The sequence below is a fragment of the Polypterus senegalus genome, chromosome 12, assembly GCF_016835505.1.
Source record: "Polypterus senegalus isolate Bchr_013 chromosome 12, ASM1683550v1, whole genome shotgun sequence".
NCBI lineage: Eukaryota > Metazoa > Chordata > Cladistia > Polypteriformes > Polypteridae > Polypterus > Polypterus senegalus.
The window spans coordinates 13,965,007-13,989,241 of record NC_053165.1 but is presented as its reverse complement, the minus strand read 5'-3'; the positions used below and the strand labels follow the sequence as shown (position 1 = coordinate 13,989,241).

At 39.7% G+C, this 24,235-nt stretch overlaps 1 protein-coding gene across 8 annotated transcripts in view; it reads right to left on the bottom strand.

The window, feature by feature from the left end:
- Positions 1–24,235, bottom strand: part of LOC120540282 (microphthalmia-associated transcription factor-like) — a 219,738-nt gene that overhangs the window by 104,310 nt on the left and 91,193 nt on the right. The window lies entirely within an intron of this gene.

The following is a 24,235-nucleotide window of genomic DNA, read 5'->3' as shown; positions in this document are numbered from 1 at the left end:
AAAGACAACTCGGCGAAAGACAATTCAGCGATGAAACAACTTGGCGAAATACAACTCGCCAACATCCTTCACCAGTTAGGTTCAAGGAGATTTTTTAATTATATTTAAATGACAATGTGATTTAAAATGTTGAAAATAAATTTATATTCACGAACGAACTTTACTCTAATATTATTTATTCTAATCGTATGATAACGTTATTTAGAATACAAAAGGTGACCTGCGAGTACGGCTTAAGGAATATCTTTACTCTCAATGTATTGGGACTCTCATGAAGCAGGTGATTCTGTGGATTTTCCGGCGCCCTACGTTGTCATTTAAATATTATTAAAAAAATCTCTTTGAACATAACTATTACCTCAGTGGTAAAGGATGTCGCCAAGTTGTCTTTTCGCCGAGTTGTTTGTCACCCAGTTGCCTCTGAACGGGTATCCACACCGTTTGACTCTATGAACGATGATGTCCTATTTTGCTGTAACCCTATTTTTACAGTAAACTAAATGTGGCTAAGCTCACTTCAATAGCAATATTTGCTATTATAGTCATGTTTTAACTCACCACATATCACATTTCCTGTGGGTGCTGCCATTCTATGCACCTGCAGCAATGACATGGGACTTGTCCCAGAAGTTGTACCATGTGACGTTATCGGCAGAATGGAAATCTGACTTAGTACCCAAGTTTGTGGATTACTTCTGAAACCTTTTGTAAGCATTTTCTTTCTGGTTTGACTCATTCTTGGCATGGTTCTCAAAGATGTTGGTTTTGGTTTGCATATCGGACTTGGTTACACATTAATTTAATTAGTGGTTTTGACCCCTGCTTCACTCAAGTTAAAGATTTCATTTCCCGGACCCTTCTTCTGTTGTGGCCTGCAAGCTTACATCTCTGGCTGGTTGAATGGCTGGATGGAGGGATGGATAGATAGAACTTTGTTTATCCCAAAAGGGAAGTATAAGAATGGACTCGCTTTTGAGGTGATCAATGAGTAGTGAAACACAGAATTGGCTTGTATGATGTCTCACACCTGACAAACATCAATCGGATCAGGTCAGAATGTATCTCCTACCTTGATGGTTGCAATTGTACAAACTTCAACAAATTTCTAGCAATTTTATGCGGATTTGAAAAGAAAACTCTTGAGTGCTTGCAACTTGGCCTAAAGTTGTATAGTGTACACATTAATGCAGTGTGTAGTGTGCAACCCTATGCCAGCTAGAAAAAGGACTGCTGTCATGTTTTGGAGCAGACTAAAGAAAACCACATCCAACCCAATATTACTATATTGATGTGCACCCTCATGTTGAATCAGGTATGATCTGTCTTCTTCTAAAAGGCCCACCAGCCCCTGCTGTACAATGGCAACATCTAAAGACTGAATAAAGTGTCCTAATAAAACAGAGTCACAATGAGACTCTGAAGATCCAAAATAAAGCAAAGCCTATTGCCTCTGTTCCCCACAATATTCCTTTAATTCCTCATGTTTTCCTTCTCCTAGTCCTCTCTACTCTCTCTTTATATTTCCTCCTGCTTGACCACAATTGCCCTATTCTCTTACAGGAAATCATCCAATTCCCTAGCCTTAATTTTCAGGAATCCTGCGTAACACCATCAGTTTAATTTTGGTGGAACTTTCAGATTCTGGAATCAATGGTGCAGCCATTCATGGTCTTCTGAAGTGGCAGACTGCGGTACGACTTGTTTGTTCTTGCCTAGTGGGTGCCTAAGACTGGTTGTCCACCTGGAGGTATTTATCCCACTATCACCTTTCTTCTGTTACCTCAAATCCCAGCCTGCCCAACTCAAAGCAGATACCCCATGTTGGCTGCACCTTCGCACCTCGACCATCACTTCTTCCTTTGTACCTGTCTGCCCATTTTATTTAGAGTTTTCCTATTTTTTAATGGGTCTTATGTTTTGACCTCTGACTTTATCTTTTAAATTTACAGGATTTTTCTAACAGTTCTATTCCTGTACTGACTTCCTGGTTTTTGTATTCGATTCTTATTTTGCCCCTTTTTGGATTTTGACACTGTATAAGATTGGTTGAAACTAAACAGGTATATTTATAGCCATATTAAACTAGCTAACTACAATGGAGTTTTAGGGTTTTACCCACAAGGCTTTAGGAAACGGGAGCACGGAAACAGGAGTAAGAAGTACATCAGGTAAGCTGGGTTCTATTTTCTAGAAAGTAAAATGGTGTTGTGTATTTTATTGCATTCTTGTTTCTCACGTTACTGGAGAGTGGTGACGTGTTGAATGTTGGTTAAACATGCAAGTAAGAATTAAAACTGTATCGATTAGACTACATGCAACATAGTTGAGATAAGCATAGTCAAAGAAAGTGTTGACATCAAGTTCAAATTCAAGTTTGGTGGCACAAGTGAGCAGCATAATGAATTTCTTAAATGCATGTCCGATCAACATGCAACGCGTGAAGTAAAGGAAATTCAGAAAACTGACCAAGCATACTACAAAATCAGGATTAGAAACACTAGGAGGCAGCACTCAATGATAGCCGCAGAAATTTTAGCCCTAAAATACAAGCAAATAATCTTTATCATAATTAGCAATTGTGTATAGTGCACATGTACACAGATATAGTATATTAAGGCTAATATGAAGTTTGCTTACCTAGCCTGATGTGTGGAGTGCAAGTCGAGGGACGTTATACTTGAGCTTTGTAATACGTAAGCCCTCCCTGGAGTACTGTGTGTCGGTTTGGTCTCCAGATTACCAAGAAGACATAGCAAGGCTAGAGAAAATCCACAGCAGAGTGACAAGGCTGATTTGAGGACTTTAACGAATGAGCTATGAGGAAAGATGGACCCCTAACCTTTCCGGTGTATACAGACAAAGATGAAGAGGTGATATGAATAAGTGTTTCCAATTATGAAGGGAATTAGTACAGTGGATCCAGGCTATTTATCATTGGAAAGATCTCGTAATGTGTAAATCTCATTGGCACCTGTTTGTGTAGTGGCGCAGATGCACCTCACTACTGTCACAAGACAACTTCTCATAAAAAAAAGAATGTTGTGTGACATGAGTGGGTCAGTGAATCTGGGATACTGAAAGTCATGTAGTGAGAGCCCTGTGTAATTTACATGTTATCCAACAACATTTTTTCAATCTTTTTTTTTCAGCACAATGACAAGAATAAAAGAAAAATGAAACATCAAACCACTGTAACTTGGCAGCTCAGTCTGTCTCACAGCTCCGAGAGAAAAGAGTTCAAAATCCTGGCTTGGACTGCAGGTTCTTCCTACAGCCATACAGGTTTTCACCCCAAAGAAACTGTATGAAAATAACGGACGACTCGAAAGTGAGATCTTAGTCCTGCATTTTAATTTAGATAGGTCTAAAACACAAGCGGGCGGCACGGTGGCACAGTGGTAACGCTGCTGCCTCACAGTAAGGAGACCAGGGTTTCGTGGAGTTTGCATGTTCTCCCCGTGTCTGCGTGGGTTTCCTCCCACAGTCCAAAGACATGCAGGTTAGGTGCATTGGCGATCCTAAATTGTCCCTAGTGTGTGCTTGGTGTGTGTGCGCCCTGTGGTGGGCTGGCACCCTGCCCGGGGATTTGTTCCTGCCTTGCGCCCTGTGTTGGCTGGGATTGGCTCCAGCAGACCCTTGTGACCCTGTGTTAGGATATAGCGGGTTGGATAATGACTGACTGACTAAAAAGCAAGGAACACTGCATTTCCTGGGAAAAAATATGAAGGGTCTGTAACATATTTTTATTTACACAAGTTCAGCCCGGCCGGGACGCCCAGGAGGACCGGAGGAGGGCTTGTGCCCCCTCCAGACCGTGAGGGGGCGTCCGTCCTGGTTATGTAGGGGCCTCGGGTAAAGGGCTTGGAAGCCCAGCCCTGTAGGGACCCGTGGCCACCGCCCAATGCCTGCATATCCCTGGAGCCCAGCACTTCCGCCACACCAGGAAGTGCTGGGGGGAAGACGACAGGGGACACCCGGATGGCTTCCGGGTGCGCATCCGGCACTTCCGCCACACTTGGGTGTGGCTATGACTGATTGCCGGGAAGCAGCTGGAGCCCATCCGGGTTCTCATATAAGGGGCCGTCTCCCTCCAGTCAGCAGTGGATGTCGGGTGGAAGAGGACAGAACTGGAGAGAGGACGGGAGGCGCCAGGAAAGAAAGGCATTGGACTTGTGTGGCCTGGACATTGGGGGAACGGTGCAAGAGGCACTGGGGGTGCACGTGACCACAAATTTGTATATATTACTGTAAATAAATGGTGTGTGGTGGAACTATGTTGTCCGTCTGCCTGTGTCCGGGTCCCAGTTCACAACAGATAAGAGTTTAGCCTACACGAGGCAGCACTAATTGCCTGTTTCATTCCCTTATTCTTAATTCCCACTGGCAGATTTAAGAGACATTATCAAAAATCAGAATAATTAAAGAAAAAAAGAATACGAGAAATTAAAATTAATAAGAAAAATAAATAAATAAAAATGCATATATGCCCTCCTGCATGTTGTTTTTTTATGTATTCTCTGAAACACACACTGTATTTATTTGATTACTTTTTGAAGTGTTAATATGTAGAAAGAAACATTTTGGCTAATAAAAAGAAAAAGCTAAATAATAATAATATTGATAATGGTATGTCATTTTGCAAATTCAATGTAATTGGCACATCCCTTTCTCTCAATATGCAATCTTAAATCAGCCTGACTAGAAGTGTATTCTTATTCCAGTTATTTAAAAACTGAATGAATCCACGGTCTCTCCCATGCTGCTCATCTGTACTTTTCATTTTGATTTTAACTTATGTACACTGTAGGTTTTAAACGTAACAAGATATTATGATATTTATTGTTTATTTTAAATTCTATTAGTGTTTTCTGTGTGAAGTGTCTTGTGATGATGTATTCCATAAATGGTGCTTTATAAAATTAAAAATTGACCAAGAGGTCAGTCAGTCATTGTCCAACCCGCTATATCCTAACAGAGGGTCACAGGGGTCCGCTGGAGCTAATCTCAGCCAGTACAGGGCGCAAGGCTGGAACAAATCCCAGGCAGGACGCTAGCCCACCACAGGGCGTGCACACACACACACACACACACACACCAAGCACACACACGGGACAATTTAGGATCGCCAGTGCACCTAACCTGCATGTCGTTGGACTGTGGTAGGAAACCCACGCAGACACGGGGAGAACATGCAAACTCCACACGGGGGGACCCGGGAAGCGAACCCAGACAGGTCTCTCCTAACTGCAGGGCAGCTGTGCCACCGTGCTACCCTTTGGCCAATAGGTTTAACACAAAATAAACAATTACTTATAAATATAAATCTCAACTATCATTTAGCATGTAGTGACTGGGTTCAGACTGGCATGGCAGCACGTGAAAAATGGCATCACACCAAAATTACTTACAATACGTTGCCAATTAGATTAGATAAACTTTAATAATCACAAGGGGAAATTTAGATGCATACAGCAGCAGAAACATAAAACAAAAGGATATGGACTCACAGGACAAATAATACAATCATCCATCCATCCATTTTCTAACCCGCTGAATCCGAACACAGGGTCACGGGGGTCTGCTGGAGCCAACACAGGGCACAAGGCAGGAAACAATCCTGGGCAGGGTGCCAACCCACCGCAGATAATACAATCAATCAATCATTAAATAACATACAGTGTGCAGAAATTGCAAAATGAACTTAAAAGAGTGTCAGCATTTAGTTTGGGACATCAAGGGGAAGCATTGAGTCACATGATAACAGCAGGCAGAAAAGGTTCTCAGAGGAGCTTCATAGTACAAAATGTCGATCTGAGGATGTGGCTAAAAGTTATCCAAGACAGCGGCGCCTGGAGGGGATGAAGAGGATTTTTCATGACGGCATCCAATTTTGCAACCATCCTCTTTTCCACAACAGCTTCCAGTGTGTCCAGGGTTCACCCTGTGATGGAGCAGGCTTTCTCGATAATTTCTTAATAAGTCTGTGCATCTTTTTAGCTCAACTTGTTTCTCCAGGAGACCACAACTTAGAACACCACACACTGGCTGCTATGAACTGATAAAACCTTTTCAGCAACTTAGTTTACACATCAAAAGACTCCAAAGAAATATTTGCAAAAAGTGTATAAAAGCAAGTCAGCGTTCACTCCAAAACTGAGTAACCAAAACAAACGGCTTGTTTGCTTGTCATCAGCATTAAATCAGGCTAAGTGCAACTTTTTGGTTAGTTGTACTTTTCTTTATCCATCCAGAGAGGGAAGAAGATTTTGAAAAGCACTTAACTCCACCACTAGTCCTGAAAGAACTAAATTCCCAGGGATACAAGAGATGAAATCAAATAAAGCACTTGCCTGTTTGATTGAAAAAGACACTGCAGACAGGCAAGTTATTAAATGAAGCCAAACACACTCCAGTTTTCCAAGATGGTGTTGCCATTAAGTATTAAGTAAACACACTTGCCCTTAAATGTCCTGGTCAGCAGTGTAGCATTTTTCAAATAATGACTCAAACCCACTGACATTAACGTTTACTTAATACTCAACAAATGATTTGCCAGTGAAACTCCCACTGCACTCCGTGTTCATAAAAATGTAGACTTGCCAGCTGTTACTTGTGTCCCCTGTCCTATTACTCTAAGCCATTTTTCTTTGTTCAAAGAGCTGATGAAGGAGAAACAGAAAGCACCACGGGGAGTAACTTTGACCCCATTCACATCTCCCATTCAAACTCTGCCTTGACCAGAGGACATGAATCGAGAATGACACACAGTAAGAGAATTTAATGGTGCCTATGATAGCACCGGAAACCAATACTTATATCAGAAAGTTTCACGTTTCATTTTGCCAAGACAGAAAACCGTCAAAATACCATACACAAACACTGACCTGGCATTAACTTGGGTTTCATATCTGGACTGTAACCTAGATTAAATTTAGCACGACTATACTTAAACCCGGGAGTAAAATGCGTCTCTAGTATACACATCGCATTCAGATAGAGATTTATGGTCAACTTCTCCAACAAATACAGTGGGATGCAAAAGTTTGGGCAACATTGTTAATATTCATTATTTTCCTGTATAAATCGTTGGTGGTTACGATAAAAAATGTCAGTTAAATATATCATATAGGAGACACACACAGTGATATTTGAGAAGTGAAATGAAGTTTATTGGATTTACAGAAAGTGTGCAATAATTGTTCAAACAAAATCAGGCAGGTGCATAAATTTGGGCACCACAAAAAAGAAATGAAATCAATATTTAGTTGATCCGCCTTCTGCAGAAATTACAGCCTCTAAACGCTTCCTGTAGGTTCCAATGAGAGTCTGGATTGTGGTTGAAGGTATTTTGGACCATTCCTCTTTACAAAACATCTCTAGTTCATTCAGGTTTGATGGCTTCCGAGCATGGACAGCTCTCTTTAACTCACACCACAGATTTTCAATTATATTCAGGTCTGGGGACTGAGATGGCCATTCCAGAACGTTGGACTTGTTCCTCTGCATGAATGCCTTAGTGGATTTTGAGCAGTGTTTCGGGTCGTTGTCTTGTTGAAAGATCCAGCCCGGCGCAGCTTCAGCTTTGTCACTGATTCCTGGACATTGGTCTCCAGAATCTGCTGATACGGAGTGGAATCCATGCGTCCCTCAACTTTGGCAAGATTCCCAGTCCCTGCACTGGCCACACAGCCCCACAGCATGATGGAACCACCACCATATTTTACTGTAGGTAGCAGGTGTTTTTCTTGGAATGCTGTGTTCTTTTTCCTCCATGCATAACGCCCCTTGTTATGCCCAAATAACTCCATTTTAGTTTCATCAGTCCACAGCACCTTATTCCAAAATGAAGCTGGTTTGTCCAAATGTGCTTGAGCAGACCTCAAGCGGCTCTGTTTGTGCTTCCTCTCCATCACTCTCGCATACAGCATCTCCTTGTGTAAAGTGCGAATGGTTGAGCGATGCACAGTGACTCCATCTGCTGCAAGATGATGTTGTAGGTCTTTGGTGCTGGTCTGTGGGTTGACTCTGACTGTTCTCACCATTCGCGCTTCTGTCTATCCGAAATCTTTCTTGGTCTGCCACTTCGAGCCTTAACTTGAACTGAGCCTGTGGTCTTCCATTTCCTCAATATGTTCCTAACTGTGGAAACAGACAGCTTCAATCTCTGGGACAGCTTTCTGTATCCTTCCCCTAAACCATGATGGTGAACAATCTTTGTCTTCAGGTCATTTGAGAGTTGTTTTGTGACCCCCATGTTGCTACTCTTCAGAGAAAATGAAAGGAGGAGGGAAACTTACAATTGACCCCCTTAAATACTCGGATTCACCTGTGTATGTAGGTCAGGGGTCACTGAGCTTACCAAGCCAATTGGAGTTCCAATAATTAGTTCTAAAAGTTTTGGAATCAATAAAATGACAACGGTGCCCAAATTTATGCACCTGCCTGATTTTGTTTGAACAATTATTGCACACTTTCTGTAAATCCAATAAACTTCATTTCACTTCTCAAATATCACTGTGTGTGTCTCCTATATGATATATTTAACTGACATTTTTTATCGTAACAACCAACGACTTATACAGGAAAATAATGACTATTAACAAGGTTGCCCAAACTTTTGCATCCCACTGTATCAGATTCCACTCTTAGGGTGGCTTGTATGGGGAAGGAAAACGCGTTTGCTTTTCTATGTGTGTTAAACGTGGCCACTATTCGCTTCTGACCACCTCCAAATGTGGTCCGAGTAGTATGACCTCAAGTACGTTTACACTTGATTTTTAATGTGCCCAAGTGCTACTACTCTTGATCATGACTGGTTCAGCAAACAACACATGCTAATCGTATGCAATGTTTTCTTAAGAATAAGGGATCTGCTAAGAAAAAGTATAAAAGTTCAGTAAAACCTTGGATTGCGAGTAACTTGGTCTGCGAGTGTTTTGCAAGACGAGCTAAAATTTGTAATAAATTTTAACTTGATAAATAAGCAAGGTCTTGCAATACGAGTATAGTATACACTTTGTCTGCTGAGCTTCACGTGATCACAACTAAGCTGATGGTTCTTCTCTCGCTGCGGGATTGTGGGTAATCGTCTCCCATTCTCGGGCTCAGTCGCCGTGCCTCACTCATATAGTCAGCATTCGTACGAGCATATAGTGTTTATTATAGCACGGTGACCACATGTGAGTCCCTGTCTTGCACCCCAAAACACAAAGCCGAGTCTCAGTACTTCGAGCAACACCAGCTTTATTCAGCTTGACACAGGAACAGCACGGTTATTTATCGTAACGGGATCTGCCACTCTCCTATACACAGACACAGCAGTCAGGCAGCGTCGTGCCCAGGTTAGTGGTCAAGTAATCCTGTGCCCTGCACATTTATAATGTTCCTTGTACCACCCATCGATGGCAGGCGCTTATAGTATGTCCGCAATATTTTCGCTTTTACGGCGAACTGCTACAGTGCTGGTAGCCTGTGGTTATTTGGGGATGCTCTTCCGCGTGTCATCCTGTTGGGTGGAATCCTACAAGAGTTTAGAAACCTTACCGTGCGTAAAGCATTTTTTAATTGTGTGTCCAAGTGTAGTGATTCTTCAGGCAAAGGCAACTGTCATTGGACATAGTAAGATGCAGTAAGATGCTGCAGATGTTCTACCAGACGGTTGTGGCGAGCGCCCTCTTCTACGCCTTGGTGTGCTGGGGTGGCAGCATAAAGATGAAAGACGCCTCACGCCTGGACAAACTTGTTAAGAAGGCAGGCTCTATTGTAGGAGTAAAGTTGGACAGTTTAACATCTGTGGCAGAGCGACGGGCATTAAGCAAACTCCTGTCAATCATGAAGAATCCACTGCATCCACTTAACAGGATCATCTCCAGACAGAGGAGCAGCTTCAGTGACAGACTGAGAAGATCGTTCCTCCACCACACTATGCGACTCTTCAATTCCACCCGGGGGAGTAAATGCGAACATTAATTTTGTTTTAATTCTTTTCATTTTTATTACTATTTAATTTAATATTGTTTCTTTGTATCAGTATACTGCTGCTGGATTATGTGAATTTCCCCTTGGGATTAATAAAGTATCTATCTATCTATCTATCTATTTATGCTATATAGTGCCTTTCACATCTATCTATCTATCTATCGATATGCACCTTGTTAAAAAAGAAGAAGATTCCAGAGAGCCAACAGATAGCAGGGATTCCGTTAGTTTGAGTGAAAGTCGTCTTACACAATAACCCTCCTCTCTCTCAGGTCCCTCACACCAGCCATGATTCTTTTCAAAGGTAAAGTTCAGGTTAATTTGTTTTATTTATTTTTACTTTATATTTTGTATTAATCATTTTTATATGAATAGATTTGGGTTGTGGAACGAATCATCTGAGTTTCCATTATTTCTTATGGGGAAATTCGCTTTGATATGTTTCCGGAATGAATTACGCTCGCAGTCCATGGTTCCACTGTATTAGTAGCATTGCCATTTGGTCTGAGTACAGTAGGATGCTTACTTGTATGTCCAACCAACGTGCAACACACCGTCACTCTCTGGTGCAATGAGAATATTCTTTAAGTAGGATGAATAGAACATTTTCTTGTCTTTGTCCACCGGTGTACTTACAGAACAACATACTCATTTCTTGGGTGTGCAAACATCCTTGGCAGTCCACAGGGCACCAACTACACATTTACTTACATAAGGCAAATCTGGTGCCATTAAGAGTAGGCAAAGTCTGCAGGATACTCATACAGTCGTGATTATGATATGTGCTTCTAGTCATCTGTTCTAAGTAGCACTGTAGCAGTGTCAACAAAATAGCAGCATCCTTAACAAGAAAGCCTTGAAAGTATTGTCATCATTTCATCTCAATTTCCTATATGAATTTAAGCATAAAAAATCTCCATATTTCAAAACCCCCATATGCATAAAGAAAAATCAAAAATAGCAAAAAAAAAATGCTGACAAGAAAAAGTAATAATGAAATCACATCATAGCATTTGATATGCATGAATTGGCTATGAAGCCAAGCGTAATGGTGATCCTATCCAAAGTGGCACACGCGTTCTTTAAAATTTTCAGGTGAAAAGTACGTGCTCTTTCAAGTCTCCCATGGTCAAGTGTTTTTGGTCAGGATAAAAAGCAGAAAGCCTCCCGTAACATTCATCATTGTCTGTTTTCTTTATGTCTTTCTAACAATGACAAATGTCAAGAAGGAAACAGAGGGCTTTGCTTGCTAACTTTGGTTTTACAAAACACCCTAAACTGAGCAATCTGTCCAACGCTGGTAATGTTACACCAGTAAAAGCACTTAGCACAAGCTCATGTGTTAGAAACTGATGACCTGCCTGCTGAGCCTGACTAGTATGGCTACCTACTCTCTGCATTAGGAGCATAATCCTTAGCTATTCATCAAAAATGGGCAAAACAAAACTTCTGGTCTCAAGTAGATTCATGCAGAAGTAAAGAGCTGTGCACCAAAAATCCAGCTGAAGAAAATATAAAGACTGTGACAATATATCACATAAACTTCTTAGCCTACTTCTGTAATATCACCTGAGTCCGGCCCAGATAAATTTAGTGTTCCCAATTAACCTGTCGCACGCATTATGGGATGTAGTGTTAGTACTGTACTAGTAGTCATGCTGCCACACGGGCAGATATCAGTGAAATTCTTACTTGCACATCCAACCAACATTCAACTCATTGACACAATCCAGTGCCGCAATTGAAAAGAAAGTATTAAAACACATATTATTTTGTCATTTAATTGCATAGGAAAAAAAAAAATCAAAACAGTACTAACCCTTCTTTGGAGTTGAAAATTACATTTATGGTCATGTAAAAATGACAAGTGAGGTATGAGAACAAACCAAACAATACAGATGTGGGCAAAAAATGCTATTTCCAAACAGACTGGAAATTAAATGTGCGTTTCTGGACCAATGTGCCACCCCTCTGACTAATTTTATTTCATAAGTGCCTTGAGCATGGGAAAGACACTCTATATATAAAATGTATTATTATTTATTATTGTTATTATTTATGATTTTTTTTTTTATTATTTAAAGAAACATAATTAAAGTCGAATTACCTTTCTTTGGAATCCTTGCCATATTTCATGTTTGAAAACAGCAGGATGTTCAGTAAAGTAATATCACTTTGTTAACAACCATCATGCCAGGTTAGATGCATTTTACAGATTAATGAAGAACAGAGTTCTTTCTTACACTCTGCACTATTAGCATTTGAGATTTTTTTTTCCCCCAAATAGAGCCTCTTACTGTGCAGAGCTGTCAAGGTAAAGAATTTCCAAAGAGACTGATCCTTTGATATAACAAGAGTTCAACTGTAGACTAATCAGACTAATTAGCTGCTCCAGTGAAACTCTGACTTTCCCTGACCACTTGGCACATTGACTCCTAGATAACAATTAAACTTCATTTTAGGTAATCTGATTGCCAAAAAGTGACACACCAAAGTGAAAAATAATATAAAGACCATCAATCAAGTAAAACAGAGGCCATATGGACATTTCAACTGATCAACAGATTAAAATTTAAAACACACACACACAAATTCTGCCAAGGTTTACTCATCCCCCCGATGCTCATGATCACTTCTTAAAGGATCACACTGTAAATGTCTGAAGGTGTTGTCACATGTACTGCCATATGCTGACAGCTTTCCCCACAATCACACCTTAAAGCCTATCCATTGGATTATCTTAATTTTTTGATTAAGTGTTGATTTAGTACTTGAAATGAAGTACATGCAGGTGACACCCAGACTTACAGAATGTACAATTGTACTCTAAACAATAAAATGTGCAGTCTGCTTTACATGATTGGTGCCTAGAAAACTGGGCTACTGTTTGTCTCCAGAGAGCTCCAGTGCATCACTTGGTATCTGATGGACTAAAAATGGGAATACATTTACTTCATGAAACTACACAACTATTGCGACGTCAATCTAGTAGGCCTTCATACAGGGTGAACGGCATCGTCCTCTTTCCAGGTGTGCCTGATCAGAAGCATTGCCACATTTAGGTTCCACCAGATGGTGCTGTTGTGCAAAATAAATTCCCCCTACAATTTTTATTCAAAGGTTTACAACAAGCTCAACTTTTTCTTCATAAACTTTTTTTTTCCTAGGTGCTGCTAGCCTTTTTTGGGCTGGTGGGACTGACCCTGTTCTACAGGTGCAATCTAAACTTGCAGTTTCACAGTGTGGCCTATTCACCTTATTCTTGGAATGAAAATGATCATTTATAACTGCAGGTGACAAATTGAATTTGATTTATTTAGTTATTCTTCACACCAATCTAGACATATTTTAGAGACATATTTCAAACAGAATGATATTGAGGACAGCCATTCATTCTTGTTCCAACCAAGCATTACAATCCTTTGCATTCAATTTTTCCAAAATAGCATCAAGTTGAGTTTTAAAAGTCCCTAATTTCTTACCCTCTACCACACGCCTTGTTAGTTTATTCCACTTGTTTATGTTTCTTTGCATGAAAAAAACATTCTAACATTTATACAAAAATCTGCTCTTCATGGGTTTCAATAGGTGTCTCTGTCATTTGGCTTGGACCCACTAGACTACTTTCTTTCAATCATTTTAAAAACTTTCACTGTGTCCCTTCTGAGTAATCATTTGCTTAAAGTGAACAGTTTTGACTCCTTTAATCTTTCCTCATAAATCATCATCTGCTGTCCTGGAATTGGCCTGGTGGCTTGTTTCTGGATTTCTTCTAGCACTACAAACGTTCTTTGTAACCTGGGGCCCAAAACTGCATGCAGTACTCTAAGTGAGGTCTCGCTAGTACAGTAGAGTCTCGCTTATCCGACATAAACGGGTCGGCAGAACGTCGGATAAGCGAAAATGTCGGATAATGGGAGGTGTTAAGAAAAAGCCTATTAAACGTCAAACTATGTTATAATTTTACACATTACGAACCTCGGTTCACGAACGTCTCTGTACACGTACAAATCTGGGTTATGACCAAAAAAGTCTGCCAAACTTTTGCATCTGTTCACGACCACACACTAGGTATACGAACGAGCCAGTTTCTCTTTCGGTTTGTGCGCGCCGATGATTTCCGCACGTGTTCAGTCTCTCCCTGTGCAGCAAGAGAGACAGCGCGAGAGAGAGACACACACATACACACGTGCGCACGACAAAGAGACACACACACACACACGCACAGGAGAGACACATGGGCACGCGCGCACACACACACGCGCGAGAGAGAGAGACACACACACAGGCGCACACAATTTAACTGAAAAAATGAACTTAGCAACTAAAAACAGACTACGCTCACGCTCGCAACTTGCAGTTCTTGTTGCCGATTGATGTGTTTTTTTTTTGTTTTTTTTCGCGGTGGGACGTCGGATAATACAGAATGTTGGATAAGTGAAGGTTGGATAAGCGAGACTCTACTGTACTTTATTTAACTTAACCATAACTTCATTTGACTTTACTCTACATCTTGTCATATATAACTTAAGATCCTCTTAGCTTTCTTCACTGAGTCTCTCTACCATTCTGATGCAGTCACAAGTCCACTGTGACTCTTAGGTCTTCTCATATGGTGAGATAACATGCCACTTTAGAGTTTGAAATCACCAAACCTGTAAATCTTTGAAATGTTGAAACAAACCAGAATGCTGGAGAAAATCTACACAGACATGGCGATCCTGGATGTACAAACTTCACAAAGACAGTGACAGCACTGAAATTCAAAGCCACGTGCTAGAATTTGTGAGAGAGCAGTATGTCCGATCTATCCCAGAAGGCAGACTGCTGCTAATCGAGTTTTATCTTCACAGGGACCCAATATCTGTAATCTTTTACTAATTAAGTTTTACAAGAAGAACCTGAAACACTTTCTGATAATAATTAAATCATCTGACCTGCCCTCTCAGTGGCACTATTTTTATAGCATCACATCAGCCTCACTGGGCATCATTTTCACCTCTCCTCTACGCCTGCTGCTAATATGCTTTGCTTCGGTGAAAATTTCTCTCGTGCCACAAGAATGATTGAGTGAACACTTGAAAAGCCCCAGGGATAATTTCTGTTTGAGTCTCAGCTTAGATAAGTGACGCAGATCAGTTGTGGAACTGTAAATGGCTGCTCAGGTCAAACAACTACAGTGTTAGGTGGGACACCGTGTTGGGTTTACAAGTTTAAACTTAAATGATAAGGTGCTAGCAGTGCGAAAAGGAGAATGCCTTCTGTGGCTGACAGAGCTTCACACATGTTGTACATTAACATCTGCTTCCTCTGCCCTCTAAGCACCTTGAAAGCAGGGCTTACATTCAGGCTGGAGGCCCACGAAGTCTTAACATCTGAAAAAAGTCTGAATGCACCGCACAATTACATGTAGCCAAGGATTCAATAGCAGGGAAACTCATAATATTCAGTGGAAAGTTTCAGTGTGAAGACAGCACTGTGGTGCACCACTTAGTACTTCTGCCTCACTGCTATATTGTCTGTGGTCCAAGTCCTGGTATGGTATCTTTCTGTATGTGTGTGCCTGTGTGTGCCTGTGATAGACTGAGGCCCCGTCCAGAGTTGGGTTTTTTTTTGTGTAGCTAGTTCTACCTGGATAAGCCTGAACCTTGCAAACCTATGCTGGAATAGATAGGCTTAATAACAGATGAATAGAAATTTCAATATGGCACCAGCATGCATTAAACAAAGAAATATCCCTGACTTTATTTATTTGCATTTTATTGATTTTATCAAAATCAAATAACATTCTATACAAGAAAGTCAAGTTTAACAATGAGTTTATCAAGTTTAACAGCCCCCACCCATGAGAAAGTGAACAAGGCCAGCAGAGTATTTAAAATACTAAAAATAAGTAAATAGATACAATAATAAAAATAAATAGAATAAGAAAGAGGGGAAAGAATCTGCTTCCTTAATTTAAATGCTTATTCTAAAACGTTATTGATTAGATCCTGCCAGGTTTTGAAAAAGTTTTGTTCAGGTCCTCTAAGTAAGAATTTGATTTTTTCCATAACATCAGTTACCCACTGACATAAAATAGATGAGTTAGGATTCTTCTAGTTGAGCAAAATAAGTCTACGTGCTAATAGTGTAGTAAAGGCCATTACAGTTTGTTTGTCCTTCTCCACTTTGAGCCCCTCTGTGAGCCCACCCACAAACACAGCTGTTAGTGGATTAGGAGGGATCGTGACACCAAAGCGGTCTGAAAGGTGTTTAAAGATTTTGGTCCATGATGATGTTAATTTGGTGCACGCCCAAAACATGTGGCCCAATGAGGCTAGAACTTGATTGCAATGTTCACAGGTTGGATCTTGCCCTGGAAACATTTTGGACAATTTTAAACAAGACAGATGTGCTCAATATATCATTTTAAATTGAATAATTGTATGCTTTGCGCATATGGAGCTCGAGTGAATTCTGTGCATTGCTACCTTCCACTCCATTTCTGGGATGTTGAGTGAGAGATCCTTGTCCCACTGTACTCTTGGATCTTTGTAAGGGAGGGACTGTAAAATAATTTTATATATTATGGAGATGTCCTCAATATTTTTTCAGGCATAGAGGTTGGTGGGAGGTGAGGAAAATCGGGCAGATTTAAATTAACGTTTCAAATTTGGCGGTAGTGAAAGAAATGTGTTGCTGGAAAGTTACATTTGGAATATAATTGTTTGTTGGATGCAAAGACGTTGTCTATGTACAGATCTCTAAGTGATTTAATCCCGAATGTTTTCCAGACATTAAAAACTGTGTATGCTTAAGAAGGTGGTAAAAGATGGTTCTCACGCAGAGGTGATACAGATAAAAGCTTATCTATCTTCAAATACTTCCTAAATTGGTTCCATATTCTGAGTGAGCGAAGCACAATTGGGTTGTTAGTATATTGGCGACGTCTTGTATTTACTGGGGTACAAAGCAAGGAATATACTGAAGTACTGCAGGATTTAATTTCTATTGCGGACAAAGCCTGTGTATGTTCATCTCTCTGTGTCAATGTCCAGGTTTTTTTAGCTTGTATATTTGCCGCCCAGTAATAAAATTGAAAGTTAAGTACAGCAATGCCACATTCTGCTTTAGGTCTTTGTAGGGTCGCCCTTTGGATACATGGATGTTTTGAATTCCAAATAAATGAGGTAATGGTTGAATCTAATTTCTTAAAAAATGATTGATTGATGTATATTGGAATATTTTGAAATAGAAAAAGAAGCTTATGAAGTATATTCCTCTTGACAATATTAATTCTTCCAGCTAAAGTGAGATGAAGGGTAGACCATCTATGCCAGTCTTCCTTAATTTTGTTGATAAAGAGCTTTATGTTTACTTGTGATGTTTACCCCAATCTAATATTGTGTGCTTGAGAATTCACTGGAAAGAGCACACTTTTATTCAAATTATGAAATTTTTGAAATTCTGTAGGCACTGTTAGGACTGCAGGAACAGTATTTTGTGGATCTGATTGTATGTGCAGTAGGGACAATTTAACAGGATACGACTTTTCAGTAGTACCATATCATCTGCATATGGAGAAATGTTCTGTTCAAATCCTTCTCTGATAATCCCCTTTATCTCATAAGCATTTTGACAGTGAACTGCCAATGGCTCAATGGCGATTGCAAAATGCAGTGGTGACAAGGGACATCCTTGTCTAGTACCATGTTCTAGTTTGAAGTAATCTGCAGTAGTTTGATCCATGCACAAATGTTCGGGCCAAACCCAAGTTTCTCCAATGTAGTGAAAAGGTAGTTCCATTCCACCATATTAAATGCTTTTTCTGCATCCAACGATAATAATATCTCTGAGGTGTTAGACTTTGTCGGTGAAAACAGTACATTAAACAGGTGTCAAAGATTGGAAGCTAAGTGTCTACCTTTAATAAATCCAGTTTCGTCTTGTGATACTACCAAAGGAAGCACTTTCTCAATCCTTCTAGCTAGGACTTGGGAGAGTAACATCATTATTCAGAAGTGAAATCGGTCTGTATGATACATATTGTCCTTATTTTGCTTAGGAAAGATGGTAATTAATGCTTGAGGGAAGAGTTTGAGGTAAAATTTTATTATATCTAGCTTCTGTAAATATTGCTAATAAAAAGGGAGCTAGCTTAATTGAGAGTTTTTTAATAAAATTCGGCAGGATAGCCATCAGGGCCTGCTGCTTTCCCACTCTGAAGTGAGTTTATAGTGTCTAGTAATTCTGAGAGTGCCAGAGGTTTATCCAATTCTTCTGCACTGAGAGTATCTATTTGTGGTATCTGTAATGCATCCAGAAATGCATTAGATTGTGTCTTGTCTTCTTTAAACTCAGTAGAATATAAGAATATATCGTGGTCTCTAAATATGTGCATTATATTTTTATGGTCAATGATTTTATCTCCGTCTGTGTTGGTGATTGCTGGGATTGCATTGCAGACTTAATGCTTGTGGATTTGTTGAGCCAAGATCTCATTAGCTTTCTCTCCATGTTCATAGTAATGATGTCTTGATTTAAAAATGAGTTGTTCTGTTTCTTTAGTTGTCAAGAGTTGAGTTCTGAATGCAAAGCCTGTCTTTTCCTATGAAGTGTCTCATTTGGACACCTGGCATGTTCTTGATCTATTCTAGCAATTTCACTGATTAGCTCTGATACCTTTTTGGTTTCCAATTTACTTCTGTGGAAAAGATATGAGATAATCTGTCCTCTTAAGAAAGCCTTCAGGGTTTCCCAGAGTATTCCCGCAGAAACCTCTGAGGATGTAAGCAGAGGGCGAACCCCCTAGTTTGTCTCTAAAAAAATTATTGATTTGCTTGGATATAAATTCTGTACAATTCTCATATGCTAATAAAAATGGACATAATGATCTGAGCTCCATGATCAAAGGGGCGTGGTCAGAGATAATAATAGCGTCATACTTACAAGATTTAATCGTAGGCAAGAAATTGTTATCTACAAAGAAATAATCAAATCTTGAGTAGCAGCAATGTACTGGTGAGTAGAAGGAATACGCTCTTGAGTTTGGGTTTAGAAATCTGCAGGGGTCTGATAAGTTGTGATCAGTTACAAACGGTGTAATTATCTTTGCAGTGTTAGATGTCATCGCCCCTGTGTCCGGAGACCTATCTAGGTCTGGATTTAAAACACAGTTTAAGTCCCCAGCCATTATAATTTTATGAGTGTTCACATTGGTAATGGATGTAAATACATTTTGGATGAAGTCCCTATCATCTATAATGAGTGCACAGATATTTATCAAAATCACTTTACAGTTAATTAATTAACCGTGACAATCACATATCTCCCTTCAGGATCAGATACTGCATCTGATACTATAAATGAGATTGTTCTATGTATAAGAAAACCCACACATCTAGTTTTCTTTGTATAGCTGGAATGGAACATTTGGCCAGTCCAGTCTCTGTGCAGCCGAAACTGATCCTTGCTTAATAAGTGGGTCTCCTATAAAAAAAACTATTTTAGCATTTCGATCTCTTAGGTTAGAGAATACTTTGCTTCTCTTTAATTCGTGATTCAGACCTTTAACATTCCAGCTCACAAAGTTAACTGTTCGGTCAAGGAGGCATTGATTCTGAACTTTTGTTGTCATTTTGTAGTCTTAACTTAAGATAAGACAGCTTTGACCTTAATTTCGAACTCTCCCAAGAGTTATTGCCATGAAGCCTTTCGTTACGTTGGCACTTATAATTATGAAGATTGAAAGGACAGATTGGATAAAGCTTGCTCTCTTTCTCTTCCTCCCTAGTCCCCCCACCCACCATTTTGCCTCCCCACGTGAGGATGGAGAACACTTCACAAACTCTCACTGACTTTAGCCCTAACACTTGCCCTAACAATGACCTGCTTTTCTTTAACACCATTACTTATTCTGGCAAAACTAGGCAAAGACAGGAGGGACATCAGATAGGTGGACATATACATTACACACTCATTTGCTCCCGATAAGGCAATTTGGTCACGTTATGCTTCTTTGCCTGCATTCTGCCTTCCTAATCTATGTGTCTCTTGACTTGCTGTATAGTCCTGTGACACATGTACAGTATGTCTTCCTCGCCCCCTTTTCTTTAGTATAGTGCTCTTAGGCAAAGTTTCTTTTCGACGGTAGGGTGTCAAGTTACCAGTGAATACTGCCTGCCATCTGTTTCTGGTGAAAATTTAATTTTCTGAACCTGCTACTTCTATCACAGGGCCACAGGACACGGGAGCCTGTCTCTACAACTAGGGGTGTAGCAAGGAATTCATTTTAAATGGGGACGACAAAGGGCATAAATCATAGCTCTGTCTCAATAACTTTGAAATGTCATAAAAATATATTTCGAGTTCAAGCACTTTATTGTCATTGTGTAACACAACGAAATTACTTTTTGTGACAGCCCCAAGGTGCATTTAAAGAAAAGTCAAATATGTCGTATACAGTGTTAAGTGATCAAGTAACCAGAGCAAATTATTATTGCTCAAAGTACAGCAGCAGAAATTGTTATTGCACCTGTCAATGAATAGTACATTACATATTCTATATTGTAATACATTAGTATATTGCACATTACCAGTATAGCTTATTGCACAAGTTCAATTAAAAATGATCTCAGATTGTGCAGATTCAGAGTTCAGAAAGTTTATGGCAGATGGGAAAAAGCTATTTTTTAGTCTCTTTGTGCGTACACGAGTTGACCTAAAGCGTCTTCCTGACAGGAGGAGCTCAAACAAAGAATTTCCAGGATGAGTTTTGTCCTTGAGAATGTTTTTGGCCCTTCTCACACAGCAAGAGAGGAGAGATTCAGGGAGAGATTATGTCTGTGCTGCTGTCAAGAGTTTCAGCTACCTGAAGCTTATTTATTAATTTATATTTGATTTTCCTGTCAACATAAACAGTGTTTAAAGAAGCATTGTAGTCTAAATACAGTACATTCAATGAATGTTAGGTTTGACATTTCCAATTAGGTAGTAATGTAAACTTACTTTAGTAGTATTAGTTCTGAGCACATCTCACCAGTTTTAGTGTTGTTACATTGGTTAACTGTGTCCTTTACAGCTGACTTTAAAATACTACTAATTGTATATAAAGCCTTATGTAATCTTGCATCTTCATACTGTATATCCTGTCATTGTACACTCCAAGTCATAACCTTAGATCTGCCAACAGCGGCCTGATTAAAATTCCAAGAACCAAGCTTAAAAGAAGTGGTGAGGCGTCTGTTTTGTTATTATGTACAAAAAATCTGGAATATTTTACCAACTGAGATACACTAAGCTAACACTGTGGAAAAGTTTAAAAACTTCAAAAAACCCTCTTTATTAATTTTGCTTTTTTGTAGCTTCAGATTAGTTTTACTGTTAATAACTTGGGTATACACAGAATTATCATTCTCTTCAGTTAATCTGCAAACATTATTCATCTTTACTTTTCTCTGTTTTCTTTTCTGGTTGTCCCATGGTGGCATTCTGTGTCACCACCCCCTGAACAAAGTCCTGTGCACCTGCCTGTGATTTCTGAATGAAATCAAATACCCCAACTTATCATAAGAACCACTATGTCAGACCCACTAAGACATAGCTAAAAAAAAAAAACCAATAAAGAACAATTTAAGAACATTTATGTTAGGCAGAATGCCCAGCAGGGGGCAGGCAGGTCTTTTGGCCTTGAACCCATACATATTTTGTTTTTTTCTCCAGCTTAACTGGAATTTTTAAATGTTTTCTTCTGTCCAACCTGGTCATCTAACCTTATCATCAGAGTGTCATTTAGAAACTTAAAAAAAAACAATACGATACTTAGGGACTCCCCTTCTATTACCGTATAAACTCACGTATAAGTCGTTACCTGAAACCAGAAAAATCGATCATAAAATCAGACCCCGACTTATACGACCATTCAAAAATGCGACACTTCCATTTTTTATTTTCTTACATCTTCTTGCCTCCACAAATCTTGCACCAATTTCTCAGACACATTGAATTTTGTTGCAGCAGCGCAGTTACCAATTTCTTTTGCCACGTCAACAACTTTTAATTTAAAACCAGCTGCATATTCTTTTCTGATCGTAGATAAGGGATGCTCTTACGATAAAGGTGTGTGAGGGTGTGAGATACAAAAAACACAAATCAGTGCAAACGTTGCTTCGGAATAGTTCGGTTATTACCGTGATGTCACGTAGGCACAATACATAGAAAAGAAAGGCCGTGTGCTCTGCGGTTACTCTCTCAGGTGGGCGTTAGCATATCATAATCACTTGGACCAATAGCGTGAGTTTTCTGCATTGGACTTATACGACCGACATTATAAAATACCAAAAATTATACGGTAAAATCAAGTGCTGACTTATCTGCGGGAGAACTTATCCCCGAGTATATACGGTAATTACATATCTTTCTTACATATGTGTGCATTATTTATTTATCTTTTTATACTATTTATGCATTATTATTCTTACCTAAATGTAGTTTGTTTTTCTTTGCATAAAACTTCTTCTTTGACATGCTGTAAACGCTACATTCTTTTTATTAAACTATGCTAAAGAATTAAATGTTGTTGTTTAGACTTGCATTGAGACGTTGGGTGCTGCGTAGCCTCGTCTGTAGTTCTGCTGGAGTCATGTCAGTGGCGTTAGGCACATTTACTGCTTCGGGTATGCTGAGGCCTTGTTTAACGGCAGTTCTTTTCACCTCTTTTTAACTGGGTGCGACGACACCCCATGTAGTTTGAATCTATATTTTACACTTCACCTTTTTCCAGACATAGCTGCATTTTCTTTCAACCTCACATTGACTGAGGCTGTATTTTCGTAACTGGAAGCAACAGATGCCATGTACAGCTGGCAGCAGTTCACTTTTACCAGAAACCCAGTGATGTCTCTGAATGCCAAAGTATACTCTGATTTTACAGAGAAACAGGTTATGTTTATTTTTAACACATACGACACACATTTATGTGTAACACTGGTCTTTTTAGGGGTGTATTCAGCCATAGACGTTTTATCCATTGCGACCACAGATATGCTGTCTGTCAGACCACATTAACAAGTACACCATTACTCTTTTCTGTTACAATCTTCGCCCCTACTCTGAGCTTTGCCTTTATGAAGCACTGAATTGTCTCACTTAACCATCAACTTGTTCCCACTTTTTAAACCAAATTCACTCATGGTTGTCTCCAGCAATATATCTTTGGCGGAGTGGTGGCTCTGAGGCTAGGGATCAGTTCGAATCCCGTAAATGCCAAAAGGGACTCTGCTCTGTTGGGCCCTTGAGCAAGGCCCTTAACCGGCAATCACCGAGTGCTTTGAGTAGTGAGAAAAGCACTATATAAATGCAAAGAATTATTATTATTATTATTTTATATCTGGCTCTGCAAGACAACTTTTTTTTCCCCCATTTTTAAGGTTTCCGAGTGCCCACCTCAACAGAATTAAACACAAGGCATGGTGATGGCTGTCTGCCTTAGGGCACACTTCTTCATGTTTGTGTGGTTATCCACATAGGTTTACAGGGTCATTATTGTCACATGAACAGAGTACAGTGAAATTCTGACACATATGCTAATTGACATGCCACTCTCAGGTGCCAGGAAAAGTGAGTACATCAGCCTTAGCTTGAAAATTCTGTCCTCCTCATCTGAAGTAACTACCCCAAAGTTAGAATTCTAAACAGAGAAGACCCATCAGTCTGTCTCACCTTCAGTCATGCAAATCTATGTTTACTGAGTATATAACAATAGGTCTCATTCTCTCCATGTCTAGATAGGTTTCCCCGCAGATATGCTGGGTTCCCCTTTTTGTCAGTTTAGGCTAACTGGTGATTCCAAACTGGCCCCTGTATTAAGTATGTATGAATGAAACCCTGAGGTGGACCAGCACCCTGTCCAAGACTGTTTACAGCCGTTGTGTTCTCTGGTTACCCCCAGACGATGAATTGGATTAAACAAATGTGCAAATGGTTTGTTCTTGTATGAGAAGCTAGCTGCATGATGGTAGGTGGCATTTCCCATATCTACAGTGGTGTGAAAAACTATTTGCCCCCTTCCTGATTTCTTATTCTTTTGCATGTTTGTCACACAAAATGTTTCTGATCATCAAACACATTTAACCATTAGTCAAATATAACACAAGTAAACACAAAATGCAGTTTTTAAATGATAGTTTTTATTATTTAGGGAGAAAAAAAATCCAAACCTACATGGCCCTGTGTGAAAAAGTAATTGCCCCCTTGTTAAAAAATAACCTAACTGTGG